Here is a 21,040-nt window from a genome sequence, read left to right as displayed (position 1 = left end):
TCCTTTTAGGTAATTGTAAAGAATCATGAGGCCTCCCCTCAGCCTCCTCTTCTCCAGACTGAACAATCCCAGTTGCCTCAGCCATTCCATGTGAGACTTCTTCTCCAGGCCCTTCATCAGCTTTGTTGCCCTTCTCTGGCCATGCTCCAGCAACTAAATGTCCTTCTTATAAGTGAGGGGTCCAAAACCAAACACAGTATTTGAGGCTCAGTCTCATCAGTGCCAAGAAAAAAGAGACGCAATCACTTCCCTACTCCCGCTGGCCACACTATTCCTGGTTCTTCGGTTTAAGTTAAAAACAGCAAAGTTGCAAAAAGTTCTTGAGAAAATCTACAGTCAGTGGTTGCTGAGTGTCCATTATTAGGCTACTCTATGTGTATTTACATTTTGTTCTCTTTGATTAAAATTAAATTATGTGATGTTTGTATTACGCATGTAATTGAAACTCACCTATCTACATTATGGATCTTTGCACAGCAGGAGCTAAACAAAAGGAAGAGTGTTTCTCCAGATATCACCACTGTGTAATGGCTCACATTGTACTATCAGACTACAAATTCTTCTCTTTACTTGGCAATTTGTCACTTTAATACTGTTATGCTAATAAAGCGTATTTCAAAATTTAATAACACTGATCACTTTCTACATATGTTACATCCAATTTTGGGGGATATTTTTGGTTGGGTGGTGGGGCTTTTGTGGGGTTTTTGGGGTTTTCTTTTGTTTGTTTGGTTGGTTTGTGTTTTCTTTTGTGGGTTTCTTGTTTTTGTTTTTTTAGGTTATTTTTTTGGCCAGTCTATTCCTTTTACAACTTTGGCATGGCACTTCTGAACCTGGGGATGAATGGCAATTTTCTCACTGTCATGCACTGAGTTAAATCTGCTGCTGTTATTCATACCATGCTGCAGTCATGCCAGCTTCAAAAATGAAAGTGCTCACTGGAGCAAAGTACTATGGGGCTTGAAGTTCAGATTGCAATGTGAGAGGCTTCTTGTTCCTGTTGCTTCTTTTGGGTTCTGGGGTTTTGAGTGTTGGCTCTTTTACACAGGGATAGTGGTGAGATGGGTGGGAGTAGGGTAGCTGCTGTTTTTCTTTCACACCTTTTTTTTTCTGTATGTTGTTGTCCTTCTGCAAGTAGGCTAAGGTAAGGCCACCATGCATTGCATTATTAGATTAATTAGATATTTTAGCCAAGGTAGTTATACATTTATATTATTTATTTGGTAAACTCTTATCTCTTGATTTCAACCCCTAGTTTATGCTTGCTACTTCACTTCTGTGTTGGGGGAACAGGCAGGCTAGCCCTTGCATTAACCCCTGACACCATTTTTTACTGCAATGGAAACCCTGATGTTCCACAAGAATACAGATTAAAACCCATGTATATTAATAATTCCTGTTAAGGACTCACTTCATAATCATAGAATCATAGAACTGTTAGGGTTGGAAAGGACCTCAAGGATCATTTCGTTCCAACCCCCCCTGCCATGGCCAGGGACACCTCACACTAGATCAGGTTGCTCAGAGCCACATTCAGCCTGGCCTTAAAAGCCTCCAGGGATGGGGCTTCTACCACCTTCCTGGGCAACCTGTTCCAATGTCTCACCATCCTCATGATGAAGAGCTTCTTCCTAATGTCCAATCTGAATCTACCTACTTCTAGTTTTGCTCCATTTCCTCTAGTCCTATCGCTACCTGACATCCTAAAAAGTCCCTCACCAACTTTCTTGTAGGCCCCCTTCAGATACTGGAAGGTCACAATAAGGTCTCCTCAGAGCCTTGTCCTCTCCAGACTGAACAGCCCCAACTCCCTCAGTGTGTCCTCATAGGAGAGGTGCTCCAGCCCTCTGATCATCCTTTATTAGCTATGGTTCTAAAAGATGGAGATGTATCTAATTGTGTTTTGAACAAGATTTTAACCTGGCTTTATACTGATTCCTGATCTATTTTTTCCATAAGGTAGTTTCAAGCAAAGTTCCAAGCTTTGGAACTCCATAATGTGTTTATTCCCATGGTCTCTCACATCATCACAATGTGTTTATGGAAGCTGTTTTCTTTTGTTACACTCCCACCTCATGTAATATTTCAAATAGTGGTGTGGCACTATGAAATAATATTACCTTGTAATAAACAAAATCATATCAGCCTATTTCTTTGAGTTCATCCTGGCTTTGAAAATGTAAAAGACAAGTGTAATAATTATTTTCTAGGGTAACTATCACACAGTTAGAAACAGGGAGAGTGGGGATGCAACATTCTTGTGCTTCTTCTTCTTCTGACCAAATTTTAATACCTACAAAACAGACTGGATTTTCTTCTCTAGGTTACCTCACTTGCAGTTTCACTAACTCATGGCTGGCTAGAACTCCAGCACTATCTGCAGTTAAAACACAGTTATTATTTAGATACTCACCCAGAATAATCACCAGAGACCAAAATTCCTGCCATGAATAAGATATGATCTGATCTGTAAAGTTAATGTTAAAGCTCTAGTCAGTCTTCAAAGCAATGAAAAGTGTAATTATTGTTGTTCATTCCCCTTTCCCCATGAAAATGGTTTAAGTTCCCCATAAAAGAACAATGTGACATAAGAAACATCTTTCTCTAAGCTGGCTTTGTCAAAGCAGCCTTTAATTAAAACTCCAAGAACAGTCTTGCTAGATTCATCTTTATATATAGAAGCTGACTCTTCACTGGAGGGCTTCAGTGAACTGAAGAGAGAAGAGCATCCAGCAGGGAGCTGATTGCAGGTCCTTGATCTCCAACAGGTAGCTTCCATATTGTGTTAAAAAGTCATACCCTTAAATGTTAGACTACATATGTAAACTCAGCATGCTGCCACAGCCCAGCCCTGACACTTCCCTGTAGCTTTCTGCCTGCCTTCCCAAAAATGGTAAGTCAGCAAAGCTGAGGGGTGGACATGAAGAATGGCTTCTTCTTTACATCCTTAATTTTACCTTAGTAAAGACACTTAGGCAGAGTTCCCTGCTGCCTCAGAATGCCTGAACCTATCAGTTCCATGAGATTGCGTTTGCAAAAGCTTTACCGCACTCACCTCTCTCTTTAGGTGGAGAAGAAAATAAATAAAATCGATTGATGTGGCCTACATTTGAAAGGCAAGGCCCATAACAGCAAATATTTTCAGTTTGCCGTATTTAGTCTTACATTTTGTCTTCAAAAAGGATTTCCTTCTGACTGTTCACAAAGGAACTGTTCAAGCAAGGTGCTGCCATGCACTGAGATGCTAGAGGTGCTAGCGCTTCCTAGCATGAAACATGAGATAGTTTTTGACCATTGAAGGTCCAAAAACACTTAACACAACCTGCAGAATATGAGTTTTGCCATTTTCACCTCTCTACATGTCAGTTTTAAGACTCTTCTGCTTAATACATTCATCTCTCATTTCTGATTTTTAAGAAAATAGGCAATTCTATTTTGTTTTTCACCTTCCTCAGAAAAGTATGCTTTGAGCAGGAAAAGCTTTTAAAACCAGTTTTGCAGTTTAAGACATTATTGAACAAAATCACAAAAACAAGACTGAGAAGCAAAGGTAAGAAAAAGACATGTCTATTCACACGTGCACACATATATGTAGATGTATTTATGAGAGAGGTAGGGGGTAGGGGATGGGCTGTGCTGTCTTCCTCTCTCCTCTGCTTAGTTGCCTTGGCGTTAGGGAACTGTCCCATCCATATGTGTCAGACACTTCAGTTCTTTAAGTTTTCTGCAACTACTTCACCACTGCTCATCAGAGTGGCAAAAGCGTTTAGCAGTCACACATGATCATGCAGATGTAGTTGGGAGGGTACCAATAAATCTATCTGATTGTATTAATTATGTTAGTGACAGGCTCTGGTCAGGATGGAGAAGACTTAATTTAAGTGCCTGTAACGAGCTGCTTGTATGTACATGGTATATAGACATTCATGCTTCAGAGCATAAACGAAACCCTGACTGGTGAAGCTCTGGAAGAACTGTATTTTACTGACACTTTATTTCATAATTGCTCAGTGCACTGGTTTTAGGGCTATGCCTTTAAGGTTTTTCACAGATCTTGTGCAGAAAGTAGTAAGAATGTAAATAAATCACTCTCGGGTATAAAAAAGGAAAATAAAGATTATTCTAAATGATTCCATTGGAGGAATAGTATCCTTAAGATTTAGTTCTCAAAACAATGTTCTGCTATGCTGCAGCAGTCCAGCAGGGTGTTTCTGCACTTCTCTTTTTGCTTCCTTTTCTGAGGAGACAACTGCTGCTGTACTGACCTTGACGCTAAGTCTAACATATATCTCTGCTTCTTTTCCTCCTTTCTTCCCTTTGAACACGGATGAGGGGTGGAAAAGGAAGATAGACAGATTTTCTGGCTTTGGCAGGGAAGGTTTTGTGCTGTTTTTGTTAATTGCAGATATCTGTAAATATTGTAAATACTGTATATTTGTATATACTCATTGCATTCCATTGTAGATTGTAGTTTTGCTTGTAAATACAGCTTCATTTGCTTCCAAACTGAGCTAGTCTGGTGAAGTTAATGCTGGGGAGAATTTCAACCCACCACACTCAGGATAAAGGTTTTTTTTTTTGCCTTCTCCTCTGAATCACCCTGTTTGTGGACTTGTCCGAGTTTTGAGCCACAAGCTGCCCAGGGCAAAAGGACAGAAAAGATATTTACCCCTTTCTTAAGGAGTAAAAAAAAAAAAAGGTTCCACCATGATTGGATGCTTAAATGGAAATTCTATTTGCAAATATATACAAAAGGTATTCAGGTAGAAGGAATACCTTCACTCCTTCTCTGGAGACTTTCAAGGCCTGTCTGGATGCATTCCTCTGGGACCTGAACTAGATTGTATGGCCCTGCTCTGCCAGGGGGGTTGGACTCGATGATCTCTTTGGGTCCCTTCCAACCCCTGACATCCTGTGATTCATGAACTAGGCTCAGTCCTTCACCTGGGCCTATCAGGACAAAACCTTCAAGAGCCTTCCAGAAACCTCCAGCCCCCTTAGCCTCAGCAGGCCCAAGAGCAGATCAAACTGCACCCCCCACTCCCCTCCAACTAGACTCAAGCCTACTGCTGCTTCACCAAGCCAAACTGTGTAGCTGGAAATTCCCTGCCAGCCAAGGCTGTCACCGCCACATAAGATAGGACACATGCTTTTCCCAAGGAAGAGAGAGAAGAAGGAGATATTTGCTGTACACCCTCCAGAGTGAGATACTGAGAAATGGAATAGAATAACAAACTACTATATCCTGAGATGAAGTGTCCACCCCCTTGGGACCTTCTATCTTTTGGAGAACTTTTCTTTGTAGTTCTTAAGGGCACCAAGCCTCAAACTGCCACAGGGCCCCAATAGAATATGACTCTTCAAGAAGCTCTAGGCTGAATTGCTTTGATATATACCAGTTGTGTCAGTGTGAGCTGAAATTCCCCCCCCACCAACAATAACCAGGCTAGCTCAGTCTGGAAGCAAATGAAAAGCTGTATTTACAAGCAGAGTCTAAAATCTACAATGAAATGCAATGAATATGTACAAATATACAAAATTCACAACATTCACAAATATATACAATCAACAGAAAAAGCACAACCGATCTCCCTTTGCTTCCCCCCAAGGGGACCCTCCCAAAGGGGCCTCCCTCTCCCAGGAGCTTCCCCCCCAGACCCCCCTGGACAGAGAAGCAGAGTTAGTTAAGCAGAAAGTTGTTAACTTAGCTGCCAAGGTCAGTGTGTTATCTTCAGCCAGAAGAGAAGAAGAAACAGCAGCCAGACAGCCCAGCAACTGCCCCCACTGCCGAACGCAGAATGTGCAGAGTGCCTACTTTGTTTTGGGTAATAGTTCTTAAACATTTCTATCTATCCAATGGAAGTGTTTAGAACAATCGTTATTTTGCTTTCTTACACCCAATAGTGACTTATTTACATTCTTTCACTTTCTCTGTTCTGAACTTTGCAAGGAAAAATTAAAAAGACAGTTTCAAACCATCACAGTCCACCCCTTCTAAACAATTCCATTGGCTGCTACTATCATTTATCTAATCTAAAATAATATCTACAACAATAGGTGAATAAAGACCATAGTCCATTCCGGCTATCTCAGATGTAGATGATTCAAAAGAGTCAAATCACAGGAAAAACAGCAAACAGCTTGTTTCCTCGCAGATGGAGCGAAGGAAGGAACAGGGACTCTCAGGTGACTCAGGGCTCTCAGGGTTCGTGCACCGTAGATCTCATGGACTCTCCTCTTGGGCGCAATGCTGTATCTGTGCAACACTCTGAATTTAACCTCTCTCAGCCAAAGTTAGATTTCTTTGTGGAATACATGAACTTCACCATTTTCTTGCATCACCCAATAGGTGTGACCAGGACCTTCAGCAGAAACCACCCCTCGGACAGGTTTGGCCTCTCCTGAAGGAGAAAATACCCAAACAGTTTTGCCTAACAGATTCTTTTCTCTGATAACAGGAACTCTATCACCTTCCTCCTTTCGCAACAAATCTGATTGGGCAGGTCCAGCTCGATTCACTGAACCTCTACTATTCACCAACCAGGTTGCTTGTGCTAAATGTTTCTCCCAGTTTTTCAAAGATCCACCCCCCATGGCTTTGAGAGTGGTTTTCAGCAAACCGTTGTAGCGTTCGATCTTTCCTGCAGCTGGTGCATAGTAGGGAATGTGGAATATCCACTCGATGCCGTGCTCTTTGGCCCAGTTTTTTACAAGATTGTTCTTGAAATGAGTTCCGTTGTCTGACTCAATCCTCTCTGGAGTTCCGTGTCTCCACAGGATTTGTTTCTCCAGGCCAAGAATGGTGTTACGTGCAGTTGCATGAGGAACTGGATAAGTTTCCAGCCATCCAGTGCTTGCCTCTACCATAGTCAGCACATACTGCTTACCAGATGGAGAACGAGGTAGAGTGATGTAGTCAATCTGCCAGGCTTCACCATACTTGTACTTGGACCATCGGTCACCGTACCACAAGGGCTTGATCCGCTTTGCCTGCTTAATAGCAGCACAAATGTCACAGTCATGGATGACTTGTGTGATAGCATCCATGGAAATGCCAATGGATCTGTCACGAGCCCATCGGTAGGTTGCATTTCTGCCTTGATGTCCTGATGAGTCATGGGCCCACCGAGCTAAGAACAGCTCACCTCGGTGTTTCCAGTCAAGATCAGGATCAGGATCAGAGTTTGTGTCCACCTGGGAAACTCTTGCAGCTAGATCTGCCTGATGGTTGTGTTGTTGTTCCTCAGTAGCTTTGCTCTTAGGAATGTGAGCATCAATGTGTCTCACTTTCACTGGGATTCTCTCAATACGAGCAGCAATGTCTTGCCACAGATCTGCAGCCCAGATTTGCTTTCCTTTCCTCTGCCAGCCATTCTTCTTCCAGTCTTTCAGCCAACCCCACAAGGCATTGGCTACCATCCACGAGTCGGTGTAGAGATAAAGCTTTGGCCATCTCTCACGTTCAGCTATGTTAAGAGCTAGCTGGACAGCTTTTACCTCTGCAAATTGACTGGATTCTCCTTCTCCATCTCTCGCTTCTGCAACTCTGCGCGTTGGACTCCACACTGCAGATTTCCATCTCCGCTTGTTCCCAACAAGACGACAGGAACCGTCTGTGAACAAAGCATATCTCTTTTCATCATCAGACAGATCACTGTAAGGAGGAGCTTCCTCAGCACGAGCTACTCTCTCCTCTGGAGGTTTAGCACAGCTTGTGCCTTCTGGCCAGTTTGTGATCACCTCCACCAAACCAGGCCTTTCGAGATTTCCCATTCGAGCTCGCTGTGTTATCAGAGCCATCCACTTAGACCAGGTAGCATCTGTTGCATGATGTGGTGAAGAACCTTTGCCTTTGAACATCCAATTCAGAACTGGCAATCTAGGAGCTAGAAGAAGTTGTGACTCAGTTCCAATCACTTCAGAAGCAGCTTTCACTCCTTCATAAGCAGCTAAAATCTCTTTCTCTGTTGGAGTGTAGTTTGCCTCTGAGCCTCTGTAGCCACGACCCCAGAAACCAAGAGGACGTCCTCGTGTCTCCCCTGGAGCTCTTTGCCATAAGCACCAGGTTGGACCATTGTCACTCGCGGCCGTGTACAGAATGTTCTTAATGTCTGGACCAGTTCGGACAGGTCCCAGACCCATCGCTTGGACTACCTCTCGCTTGATCTGGTCAAAGGCTGCTTGTTGCTCAGGACCCCATTGGAAACTGTTTCTCTTTCCAGTCACATCATATAGGGGTTTCACAATCTGACTGTATCCAGGAATGTGCAGTCTCCAAAATCCCACTATGCCTAGGAAACGCAGAGTTTCTTTCTTGTTGATGGGATTTGCCATGGTGGAGACTCTGTTTATCACATCCATTGGGATGTGACGGCGACCATCTTGCCACCGCACTCCCAGAAACTGGATTTCTCTGGCAGGTCCTTTCACCTTGTCTCGCTTGATAGCGAAACCAGCTTGCAAGAGAATGTCAATGATTTTGTTACCTTTCTCGAAGACTTCTTCAGCAGTCTCACCCCAGACGATGATGTCATCGATGAACTGAATGTGTTCTGGAGCTCCACCTTTCTCCAAAGCATCATGGATCACTGCATGGCAGATGGTTGAACTGTGAATCCACCCCTGGGGCAAACGATTGAATGTGTACTGAATGCCTCTCCAGGTGAAAGCAAACTGAGGCCTGCATTCCTCTGCTATGGGAATAGAGAAGAAAGCATTAGCAATGTCTATGGTAGCATACCATTTGGCCTGCTTGGATTCCAGCTCATATTGGAGTTCCATCATGTCTGGTACAGCTGCACTCATGGGTGGAGTTACTTCATTCAAGGCACGGAAATCAACTGTCAGACGCCACTCTCCATTCTGCTTTCGCACAGGCCAGATTGGACTGTTGAAAGGTGAATGAGTTTTGCTGATGACCTTCTGACTCTCCAACTGACGAATCAAGTTTTGAATGGGCACCAAAGAGTCACGGTTGGTTCTGTATTGTCTGTGATGCACAGTTTGAGAAGCAACCGGCAGCTTTACATCCTCTATCTCATGTTGTCCCACAACTGCAGATTCATCTGAAAGCTCAGGTCTAATGGACAACTTCAATTTTCCTCCATCAATTTCTACAGTTGCTATTCCAAAAGCCCATTTGTAACCCTTAGGGTCTTTAAAACGCCCTTCTCTCAGAAAGTCAATTCCCAAAATACAAGGTGCATTAGGACCTGTTACAATAGTATGTTTCTTCCACTGCTTCCCAGTTAAACTTATATCAACCTCTATCTTAAACAACTCTTGAGATCCACCAGTGACTCCCTGAATAGTTATAGATTCTCCCCCTTGATAATTTGATGGTATTATGGTGCACTGAGCTCCTGTGTCAACCAAGGCCCTGTACTTCTGAAATTTTGAAGTGCCAGGCCACTGGATGTACACATCCCAATAGATTCTGTTATCTCCATTATCCCTTACCTCCCCCTGGCGGAAGGCAGGGCACCCCTAATGGTGGGGATTACATCCACATGTACAGCTGGCACAACGTCCAGCATCAGAATTAGGATCACTGTTGGAGCTATCAGAGTTGTTCTGGGAAACTGAGGAAGCGACAGCTACCCTCCTGGTATTGCTACCTCGGGATCTGCCCCTCTGCAGCTCCCGTAACCTCTTGAAAAGATCAGAAGTTGGTTGACCATCCCATCTGTTCATGTTCTCACCAAACTGATCACGCAGAGTTATCCAGATACTGCCACGTGATTGCCTCTGCTGTCTGTTTTGGTTTGACCTATTCTGGAATGGCCTTCTTGGAGCACGTCTGTTCCTAACAGCTGAAACTTGTATCCATCTGGAGGAAGAGGAATCAGAATCATCCCCCTTCATCAAGTTGGATATGGAGGTTTTAAGTTCCTCCTTCAGCTCTTTCATGCAATTCTCCATCTTTCCAGACAGAGCCTCAATGGCTGAAACCAAAGAAGTACGTGCGAGACTATCCTCCAACTGCCTCATTTGGTCAGTGAAATGGCCAACAGTGGGAGGCACTCCACCATAATTTCTTGCCACAATCCTGCTTGCCAGAATAGTAGCATAATTAGGAGGAGCAAGCTTAATGAGCTTTTTGGCAAGGCCTGTTCCAACAGGAATTTCATCAGGATTCAGAGTCTTATGATCTCCATACATTACTTCTCTCACAGCAAACTCTCTCAGACGCTTGATTCCCTCAGCTATTGTGGTCCAAGGCTTAGGGTTCCATGGTAAATCATCTCTGCTGGGGTACCTCAGCGAGACTGCCAGTAGGAGGCGTGCCCACAGAGAAACTTTACCAATGCACTTGCCTAGGTGCCTGTCTATGCCTGTATCCTTTGAGAGCATCCCCAACTGAGAGGCCGACTTGTCGCCTACCACCAATGCTGGGGCTCCCATATCAAAACACCTGGCTAGCCAAGACAGGACTGGCTCATTATCTCCTCTGATGTAATCCTTCCTCACATGTCTAATTTCCTGTCTGGGTGCATTAGCTGACTGTATGTCATCCTCCTCCTCATCATCATCATCATCATCCTGAGGTCGCTGTCCCCATAATCCTATTTTAATCCTCCGTTGAATTTCTTTGAGTTCAGAGGCACTACCAGCAGTTGCTAATCTACCAGGGTCTACATCCTGACCTACATCTCCATCATCCATGTGGGGTCTCAAGAGGTCTACCAGAGTTTTAAGGCTAACCCTCTCTTCCTCATCAGAAGGATCTTTCTTAAGAGAGGGACCCTGAGTAGAAGGACCCTCATCTCCATCTGCACCATCTCCTGCAGCATCTGCATCTCCTCCTGCAGCTCCTTTGCGCTTTCTGGTGATAGTGGCAACCAAATTTACTGGCTTGGTTTTCACATTCACAGCAGAGTTGGAAGAGCAAGTAGCCTTATGTCTTTCTTGATACAGTGCTATCAGTAGCCATATGATTATTCCAAGAAGCAACAAAATTAAGGCAAGCACAAGATATCTAGGGTACCACTGGTTCCAAAGACCCTCTGTAGTTGTAAGAGGAGTAACAAACTCATATGTGTCTGCTAGCAGATCCATAGTTGAGTTACCATAGCTTCTTAGCCCAATAAGACCACAACAGAATTCACCAACATTCAGTAACTTGTTCTTAACCCAAAGAAATGACTTATATGCCACATATCTCACAATCTTGTCTATCATGCAAGAAATGGCCCATCTGTAGACAATTGCACCGATAATAGATGAAATAGAATGACTCAGAATCCAAAACAGCTTCATTTTGCTTCCTAATCTGAGCAGAAATAAATCACAAGCAATCGAGCCCCGAGTTGGAGCGCCAAAAATAAAAAGTGTGTCGGTGTGAGCTGAAATTCCCCCCCCACCAACAATAACCAGGCTAGCTCAGTCTGGAAGCAAATGAAAAGCTGTATTTACAAGCAGAGTCTAAAATCTACAATGAAATGCAATGAATATGTACAAATATACAAAATTCACAACATTCACATATATATACAATCAACAGAAAAAGCACAACCGATCTCCCTTTGCTTCCCCCCAAGGGGACCCTCCCAAAGGGGCCTCCCTCTCCCAGGAGCTTCCCCCCCGACCCCCCTGGACAGAGAAGCAGAGTTAGTTAAGCAGAAAGTTGTTAACTTAGCTGCCAAGGTCAGTACGTGTTATCTTCAGCCAGAAGAGAAGAAGAAACAGCAGCCAGACAGCCCAGCAACTGCCCCCACTGCCGAACGCAGAATGTGCCGAATGCCTACTTTGTTTTGGGTAATAGTTCTTAAACATTTCTATCTATCCAATGGAAGTGTTTAGAACAATCGTTATTTTGCTTTCTTACACCCAATAGTGACTTATTTACATTCTTTCACTTTCTCTGTTCTGAACTTTGCAAGGAAAAATTAAAAAGACAGTTTCAAACCACCACACCAGTACCTGACTTCTGCCACCTCAGGACTTTTACAAAATGTTTTGCTGATTTATTAAAAAAACAGAACAAAACAAAACAAAACAAAACAAAAAAAAACAAAAAAAACCAAACCAAGCCAAAGCAAACCAAACAAAAAACCCCAAAAGGTAAAAGCATAGGTCAAGAGCGAGAATGAAGCTTCTTCATCACTTTATGTCAAATATTAAAACTTTAAGCCAGTGGTAATTATTAGACTAAGATGCCTAATATACACTATGATCAGTGTTATTTTTATTTTCTTTATACTATCTTAAGTAAATGAAACAGGATTGTACCATGCTATAGCATAGTCTCTACAGCTAGTTAAGCAAAAGAAGACAGAAATGCCTGTATTGGATCAGATCAAAGATCTAACAGGTTTGTTTTTCTCTCAGGTGGTATCTAATAATGGACACCTTGGAAAGAATATAAAAGCAGGAAAAGCATGTAGTGAAATTTCCTACATATAGCTTCACAACTGAGCCCTTTTTTGCTGAATATCACAAGAAGAAGTCCAGTTCCACTTTGGACTCATATACAATACATCATCCACAAAAACTGTGTGTGCTGTAGGAAGAATTGCCCTTTCCCTGTCTTGAATCTCCTACTTGTTTCATTCATTCTTCATTCATTGCCTCCCAATTTGTGTCCTGAAGCAGATGGTGAAGAGACACTCAAATTTTCCCTTTTTGCCCCCCTCAGGATTCTATAATCCTCTGTAACACCCCCTCTCCAGGAGACTTCTTCCCAGCCTCTAGAGTCTCCATCTTCCCAAAGATTCTTCAAACAGACGCCATTCCCCACCTTTGGACAGCTTCATTGTCCTTTCTATCTTTTCCCATTCTGCTGTCGTTCTTTCCAAAAACAAGGAGATGAAAACAGCAAAGACTATGATGACAAAAAGAGACTAGGCTGCAAGGTTCAAGCAAATAATTTATTTGAGCTTTGATTATAGGTTTAACTGCAAGGACCAGTTAATGATGAACTTCGCTCCTAGATTGAATACACTAGTGTTACAGGTTTTTACGGATACAATGGAAGGATGTAGTATTAAAGCTTAGCAAGAATGTACTAAAATAACCATATTTTGGTTATTACACATGGTTTTTAAACCATACTAAATGTTATGTGTGTTAATCATCTGAGGTTATAATCTTACAGCATGCTAAATATTTGCTTACTCCTGCAGTTAAAGGCTCTCAGTTCCAGAAAAGTAGTCTTGTCCAGTGTCCTGACCAGAAGGGAAGGGTGTCTATGCAGGAAAGATGTAGTGTTGGAAGGGCAGCTCCCAGTTTCTAACCCAAATCATAAGGCTTTAATCCCCTGATTTGCAAGACTATGGTCAAAACTGTGCCTGAGTGGATTATACAATCTGAAAATATTTATCTTCTTTATCCATGGGTAGGATTCACTTCTGTGCTTTTTATTCCTCTTTTGCTGGTCTTAAGATTGTCAGGATACACAGGGCTGTTGGCTGAAACCGACACTGAAATGTCCCAGCTTCTCTTTATCTTACTTTTTTGGTCAATTGAGTGGTGGTTTGAATTAAGACCCAGAACATAGTATTTGTTGAAGGATTTCAAGGTTCAGCTCAAGTTTCAGTTCTCTGAATGTTGCAGTACTCGGGTTGGAACTAGATGATCCTTGTGGTCCCTTCCAACCCTGACTGATTCTATGATTCTATGATTTTATGATTTGTTCTGTGGCTAATGAGCAACTCAGGGCTGAGCTACCTACACAGCTCCCCACGGGTCATCTCTGCCCAGATAGGGCCTCAAGACAATCCAAAGCTAGGTCACTCCATATGTTGTCTGCATGCACTTGACATTATCGAAACTTGTTCTCAAACTATGAGCTAGACAATCCATACAAGTATTTATGGAGCTGACACATCCCAGATGTAAGCAGTGGCACTGAAATGTCTCAGCTTTTCTCTCCAGACTTTTTTCAAGTAGTTAGTTATGTCCTGTTTAGCTTTTGGCCACTTGCTAGAGTCTGAGCTGACATAGACCAATTATGTTCCCAGTATCCTTTTGCAGAGCAGTAATTGAAAGGGAAATTCCAATTACGACCACTCAACAATGATAGTTTTTGATCAAGGAATGATCTGGCACAGAGCTCAAGAAAGCCAATCTGTAGAAGGGGTCTGGAAGCTGCCTGGAAGCAGGGATGCTAGGAACAGAAGGACTGTCTGCTGCAGAATGAAGTTTGCAGACGAGATAAGAAATGCTGCAGTATTGTCTTGTAAAAATTGTGGAATATCAGTGCTCCAAGACCACGTTTGCTAAACAGACCTGAAACTTGCAGATGGACCCAAGGTGAAACCAATGCACCCTATGTCAACACTTGCAGGATTGGTACTGGTGTATGCATATAATCAGCTCATGTTGCATTTTTGCAGACTCCTTTCAGAACCAGTTACCCAATGCATGGCTTATTAAATGTCTTTATATGTGTTTTTAATTTTCTTCAAGAGTTGCAATAAGTATTTCCCAAGATAATCTGCATTTCAGAGTCCACCACTTTAGGCAAAAGGATTGCTTTTTCCACCTATACCTGTCACTTTTCTGTTTGTCTGCACTGACATTGAGCTGCTCCTTTGTTCAATCAGTCAGCATCATTAAAGCTTTTTCTGCAGAGCTCTCCTCCATAAGGCTGGTACAGCATTTCCAGTCTATTTACTGTCCTACAATGCTCTTTTTCTGTCTTTTTTGCTCATACTAGACTTTTGCTTCCTTTTTGACTACAGCAACTCTGAACAAGGTATAAAAATTCATTGACGTAAGGGTTAACTGTGAATCATAGTGGAAAAGACAACATCCAAAACCCCAGAACCCAGAAGCAGCAACTGGAACAGGAAGCCTCCCATGTTAAAATCAAGCCCCTTAATCATAGAGTCATAGAATCATAGAATCAGTCAGGGTTGGAAGGGACCACAAGAATCATCTAGTTCCAACCCTCCTGCCATGGACAGGGACACCTCACACTAGATCAGGCTGGCCAGAGCCTCATCCAGCCTGGCCTTAAACACCTCCAGGGATGGGGCCTCAACCACCTCCCTGGACAACCCATTCCAGGCTCTCACCATTCCCATGGGGAAGAACTTCTTCCTCACGTCCAGCCTGAATCTCCCCACTTCCAGCTTTATTCCATTCCCCTAGTCCTATCACTATCTGATAGCCTAAAAAGTCCCTCTCCAGCTTTCTTGTAGGCCCCCTTCAGATATTGAAAGGCCACAATAAAGTCACCTCAGAGCCTTCTCTTCTCCAGACTGAACAGCCCCAACTCTCTCAGTCTATCCTCATAAGAGAGGTGCTCCAGCCCTCTGATCATCCTGGTGGCCCTTCTCTGGACATGTTCCAGCATGTCCATATCCTTCTTGTAACAAGGGCTCCAGAACTGGACGCAGTACTCCAGGTGGGGTCTCACTAGAGCAGAGTAGAGGGGGAGAGTCACCTCCCTCGACCTGCTGGCCACACTTCTCCTGATGCAGCTCAGGATCTGGTTGGCTTTCTGGGCTGCAAGTGCACCTTGACAGCTCATGTTGAGCTTCTTGTCCACCAGCACCCCCAAGTCCCTCTCCTCAGGGCTGCTCTCCAGCCGGTCCCTGCCCAGCCTGTATTTGTGCTTGGGATTGCCTCGACCCAGATGCAGGACCCTGCACTTGGTCTTGTTGAACCTCATGAAGTTGGCTTGTTACCATCTCTCCAGCCTGTCAAGGTCCCTCTGGATGAGATCCCTTCCCTCCAGCCTGTCTGCTGCACCACACAGCTTGGTGTCATCTGCAAACTTGCTGAGGGTGTACTCAGTGCCACTGCCCATGTCATGCACAAAGATGTTGAACAAGACTGGTCCCAGGACTGATCCCTGAGGGACTCCGCTTGTCACTGGCCTCCACTGGGACAAGGACACATTGACAGTCCCTCTTTGGGTGTGGCCATCAAGCCAGTTCTTTATCCATCTCGTGGTCCACCCATCAAACCCATGTGTCACCAGTTTGGAGACCAGGATGTGGTGTGGGACAGTGTCGAAGGCTTTGCTTAGGTTCAGGTAAATGACATCGGTTGCTCGCCCCTCATCCATTAAGGTTGTGACCTGTTCATAGAAGGCCACCAGGTTTGTCAGGCAGGATTTGAAAGTCACTGCTTCTCCCAAGCTAGTTCGGACAGTATCTTTGAATGTCTTGCATCCCACTTAAAAAAACCCAGTCACTACACAGGTCTTTAATATATTTTCCAAATTTTCCAGAGTAAAGTTATGCTACATGGGAAAGGCTGACATACCTGTCCTAGCAAATATTTGGTTTATACCTAAAAAATAGACATAATTATTACTTATATAGAGCAACACAAAAGATCACCAGGGATCATCCAAACTCAAAATTATAACTCAGATCATACAGGTTACCACAACATCTTCAAGAAAACCTATTATTTCTATTAGCTCTGTCATTAATGTGGCACAGAGTTGCAGATGAAGTTAAACACAACAGATTGGCATGGGCAAAACTATGGGCCACTTTTATACTGAAAAAAATCTGTCCTGGGTTTGCTGGTTGGTTTTTGTACTGCTAGGAGGATGTCTGGGATTACACAACCTGATTGCATTATTCACAGTGCGGCTAAGTGGATAAAACAGCCTGCATCTGTGTCTGATCTAAAGCCTTCAAATTCATTTAAAGCTGAAATGTTGCACGAATCAGGGAGAAGAAAAAGCCTAGTGAAGAAATGCCAGTCAAATTAATATGAATGCTGAGCTCCAGTATAACTGGGATTATCCTGCTTCCCAAATTTTTAACACTTGCAGAAACAATGGGCATAAGAAGGAAACACAACCTTCAGATTAGCCTGTCTGTTTAATTGGAAATTAGTTTCTTTTTCTCCCCATCTGTACTGCTTATAAAGGACTGGACTCTATATTCAGCTTGCTAAGATGGGGCTACACAAAATGTTTTCTCCAAAAGCCATACTCACCATTACTTCTTCTTTATTTTCTTTTTCCCAAGGAAAAACAAGATAGCAATTTGTAGTGTTCAAAACAGGCAGTAAGTGACCATCAGACACCTAGTATTGGATACTCACTTATGGAAGTTTTAATCTTTCTCCCTGCTCTTTGTGGGACATATCAATAGAAAAATGAAAGAAAAAACAAACAAAAAACTACACCAAAACAGTGAGCAAACACAGTATTTTAAGATCTTCTTCATTCTCAGATTGGAGTTAAGACAATTTCCAGTTCTGACTTGATGGGATAAATTCAAATAGCTTCTTCCCTTTTTACCATCACTGTCTGTTAATAAAATTGGTTAGACCAGATGCAGTCCTGGGAAGATAACAACCTAAGTCTGCTGATTCATCTGTTATTCATCACACATTTAAATAATCTCTGTCCTGTAAAGGCTCTTGAAGTCCAAATTCACTTACAGCAAATGCAGAAAAGAAAGCCTGGAGAAGTGAAAGCTATTAAATCTTTCTTCTCCAGTTTGAAATTAATTATATTTAGTTCTTAGAAATGAGCTCTCTCTCTCATTCAGGGCAATCTTAACCAGAGCACTGTAGATTTAGATTACACATTAGGAATAAGTTTTTTACTATGAGGGTGGTGAGATGCTGGAAAGGGTTGCCTGGAGAAGTTATGGATGCCTCGTCTCTGGGAGCATTTAAGCCCACCCCAGATGAGGCTTTGAGCAACCTGGTCTACTGGGAGGTGTCCCTGCCCATGGTAGGTGGGCCAGAACTAAATGATCTTTAAGGTTTCTTCCAACTCAAGCTGTTCTATGATTCTCTGATTTATGAAGTGAAGCCTTAGGTTTTTCCTTGGTGCTGCACAAGTAACGAAAAAATTTACCTGTCAGAAAACCTTCTTCTCTGCTTTAATCAGTATGCCAGCTTTAATTGCTGATTACTGACTGCCATGCAGTGTTCTTGTTACTTTTCAATAATTTACATTACCATAGACATCTGGTACTTTGGAAAGAGTCATGCAGTAGTTATTTACTGTTTTTCATCCAAACTAGTTTCCATATCAGGGAAAACAGTTTTGCTAGTGTTTCTTTTTGTATCCTCAGATGAAAAGACACCTAAGGTGGCCATAAAGATCATGTGATGAACTTCCTTCCTCTTTCTCTTTATTTATGGTAGAATATTTTTGCACACTTAGTTACAGGGTAGAAATAGCAGCAGAAGCTAAATGAGAATTGTTTTATGATTTTTCCTGCCTTCTGATGTATAGAAAATTCTTAATAATTCTTACCAAAACCAATTTTATCATTTTTTGTACTATTTACTTCTGCAAGGTAGATTGCAACTTACTGTACCAAGATTTCCTGTGCAGTATTTTCACCAGCCTGGTATTCAAAGATTTCTCAGAGTTCAAGACAATGGAGGGGAAAAAAAGAGAAAACAAGATATCTCCCAATTTTATGTGCACAACAGCTCAGATTCACAGAAGTACACACAAGACAGCACTATGTACTGATCAACTCAGTACCAGGTACTTCTATGGGAAATCTGGTTTTGTCTTTGAAAGAGAGCAGAAGAGCAAAAGAACCATTAGGTTTCAAGAAACTAAGTTATAGCAAATTGCTGCAAGTTTGTTTTATCTTCGGACAAAACGTAACTGAAGCAGAAGAAACTTCCTGAGTGACCTGATGGAAGATTTCTTCATCTCAATATATATATATGAGTTCAGTGGAGGTTACATTTCTTCAGCGCTATATGGCCCACTAGGAATCTAGAATTCAGAGATAAATAAAGGATTCTGGAAGGATACCAACTGAAAATGGTCATCAGAATTTGAGTTTGGGGGATGGTATATGCCTGAGGAGGAAAGAGAGATGTAGGTCCCCTCAGGGTCTTACAGGGAAGCAACTATATCTGGAGACTGGACATGAACCTGAGCAATGTATTCTAAATCACCATTCTTTGAGCAGAGTTTTGGATTATATGGTCTCCAGAGCTGTCTTCCATCACTAGTTACTATGCAAGTCTGTGAATCCTGCATTTCTCCTTATGTAACAATTTTGTCTCATGTCTTGACTGTGATCAGCTTGCAAGGACAGTAAACAGAAAGCTTCTAGCTTCCAGGAACTCTTCACTGGCAAATACTTCATCAGAAAATTAGTGCACAATTTTTTGAGTCCTGGGATGCTTTTAATGCCATTGTCACAGACAGGAACAAAAGCTCAGCGGACAGCATGGGGGACAGAGCAGAAATGATGTCTGTTTAAAGATTGAAAATCATTAATTACTTTCCTATGACATTTGGTGCATCTGTCATAAGACAGGATATAGAATAACAAAATAATATATTGCAAAAAATATGTGTTGGCCATCTCAGTCAAAATTTGTTTGGACATTTTAGAGCAAAAATAAAGACAAAGAAAAAAGTGTTGTTTGACTACAAAACTCATGTTTCTCCCTCCTACTCACACCCAAAAAAAAAAATCCTCACTAGTGCTTTTCTAGGCTAGAGATATCTGAGAAGGGAATTAGAGTACAAGCACTAAATGTATTTTAGAAAGGTGTGTATTAACCCTTTCCCCTTCACTTACATTTACATTTTCCACAGATAGTTTTATAGCTCTGCTTTCAAGCACAGCCTTGAAAGGATATTCAGTCTGATTTGTTATTCTGAACTGATAGGAACTCATTGGATTTGGTTTCACTTTCTGGTTTTCAATTCGTTTTTCAATTCTTTTCTTGCCACCTGAGTTTAAAGATCAAATAAAATGGAATCCTTAGAGCGAGATTCCACTCAAATCACTTTACTTTAAGACAAAATCAGTTTTCTACAGGCTTGCAAAACCGTGTAGTTTCACCTCTTAGCAAGCAAGGCCTGAATGTTGAAAAGAAATCTGAAAATGGACAAAGTTGTGGGCATCCTAACCTGACCCAATGTTGCAGTTTCATGTAGTTTTGTTCATTTTACCAAATTATTTCTGTTGTCAGTAAAGCTTCACCACTTTCCTCGTCTGACTGACCTGAGCAGTTGAAGAGTTACCCTTTTTGTTATGTAAAATTCAAACAATGACCAAACCAAAATAAATTATATGTATGTTTTGCTTCACACCTTCAGACAAAAGGAAACAGCCTCAGGTTGCACCAGGGGAAGTTTAGGTTGGATATTAGGAACAATTTCTTCACAGAATGAATTGTAAAGCACTAGAATGGGCTACCTAGGGAAGTGATTGAGTGATCATCCTGGAAGGTATTTAAAAGACATGTAAATGTGATGCCTAGGGACAAAATTTAGTGGTCACCTGGCAGTATGGGGTTAACAGTTGGACTTGATAACCTTAAAGGTCTCTTCCAACCAAAATGATTTTATGATTCTATGATTCTAAGTTAGTGTTCTTATACCTGTCAATTCTTAAATCCCTCACATTTAGAAAATAAGTCACTTGAGAGCAAGCTGTTCTTTGTAGAGCTAGATAAATACTGTCCTGAGCAAGGAAAGTGTTTCCTATGCAGTTAGCTATGCAGTTCCACTGTCACAAATTGTCAAGAAAAGGGGGGAGGGGGGGTGTGGGGGGGTAAAAGGAAAAAAAAAAAGTAGCAGTTGCTTTTAGTTTGACTCAGACACTTCAATGCTTGCTGAATAAGCTAAGAAATCTGCAGGTATCTCTTCCCCATTGCTCTGGAAAGAGTTTTATTTATGTTACAAATAACTACAGTTATGTCTTGAAATCTCCAAAGACAGCAATGGCTTTCTCCCAGTGTGTTAACTATGAGCTTTTAAAGTTATCTGAGCCCTGAACAAGAGTAGGCAAGGACTACTAACCCCTGTCCTCAGTTATGAATAAGAACAGCACAGCATCAGTTGAAGTGTAGTAGTCAGAATGGGAACAAAAACATGCAGACTCATCATCATCAAAGAAACAAAGAAAAAGGAACTCTTAAGGGCTTTTGCAATTGGAAAAAATGAAGTTTACAGCCAATGCATAATTATCAACTAAATTTTATTTTTCCTCATGGTGAAGAAATCTGAACTTAAGAGAAAGGTTTCTGTGCAGTGCTCATTTGTCTCTAATTGGAAGCAACAAGCTTTTCTCTTGGGCTTTTCAAACAAAGTCCTCTGCAAAAACATCAGATGTTTTTCCCTGTG

This window comes from Indicator indicator, chromosome 1, assembly GCF_027791375.1.
Source record: "Indicator indicator isolate 239-I01 chromosome 1, UM_Iind_1.1, whole genome shotgun sequence".
In the NCBI taxonomy this organism is placed as follows: domain Eukaryota; kingdom Metazoa; phylum Chordata; class Aves; order Piciformes; family Indicatoridae; genus Indicator; species Indicator indicator.
This window is presented reverse-complemented; position numbering follows the sequence as displayed.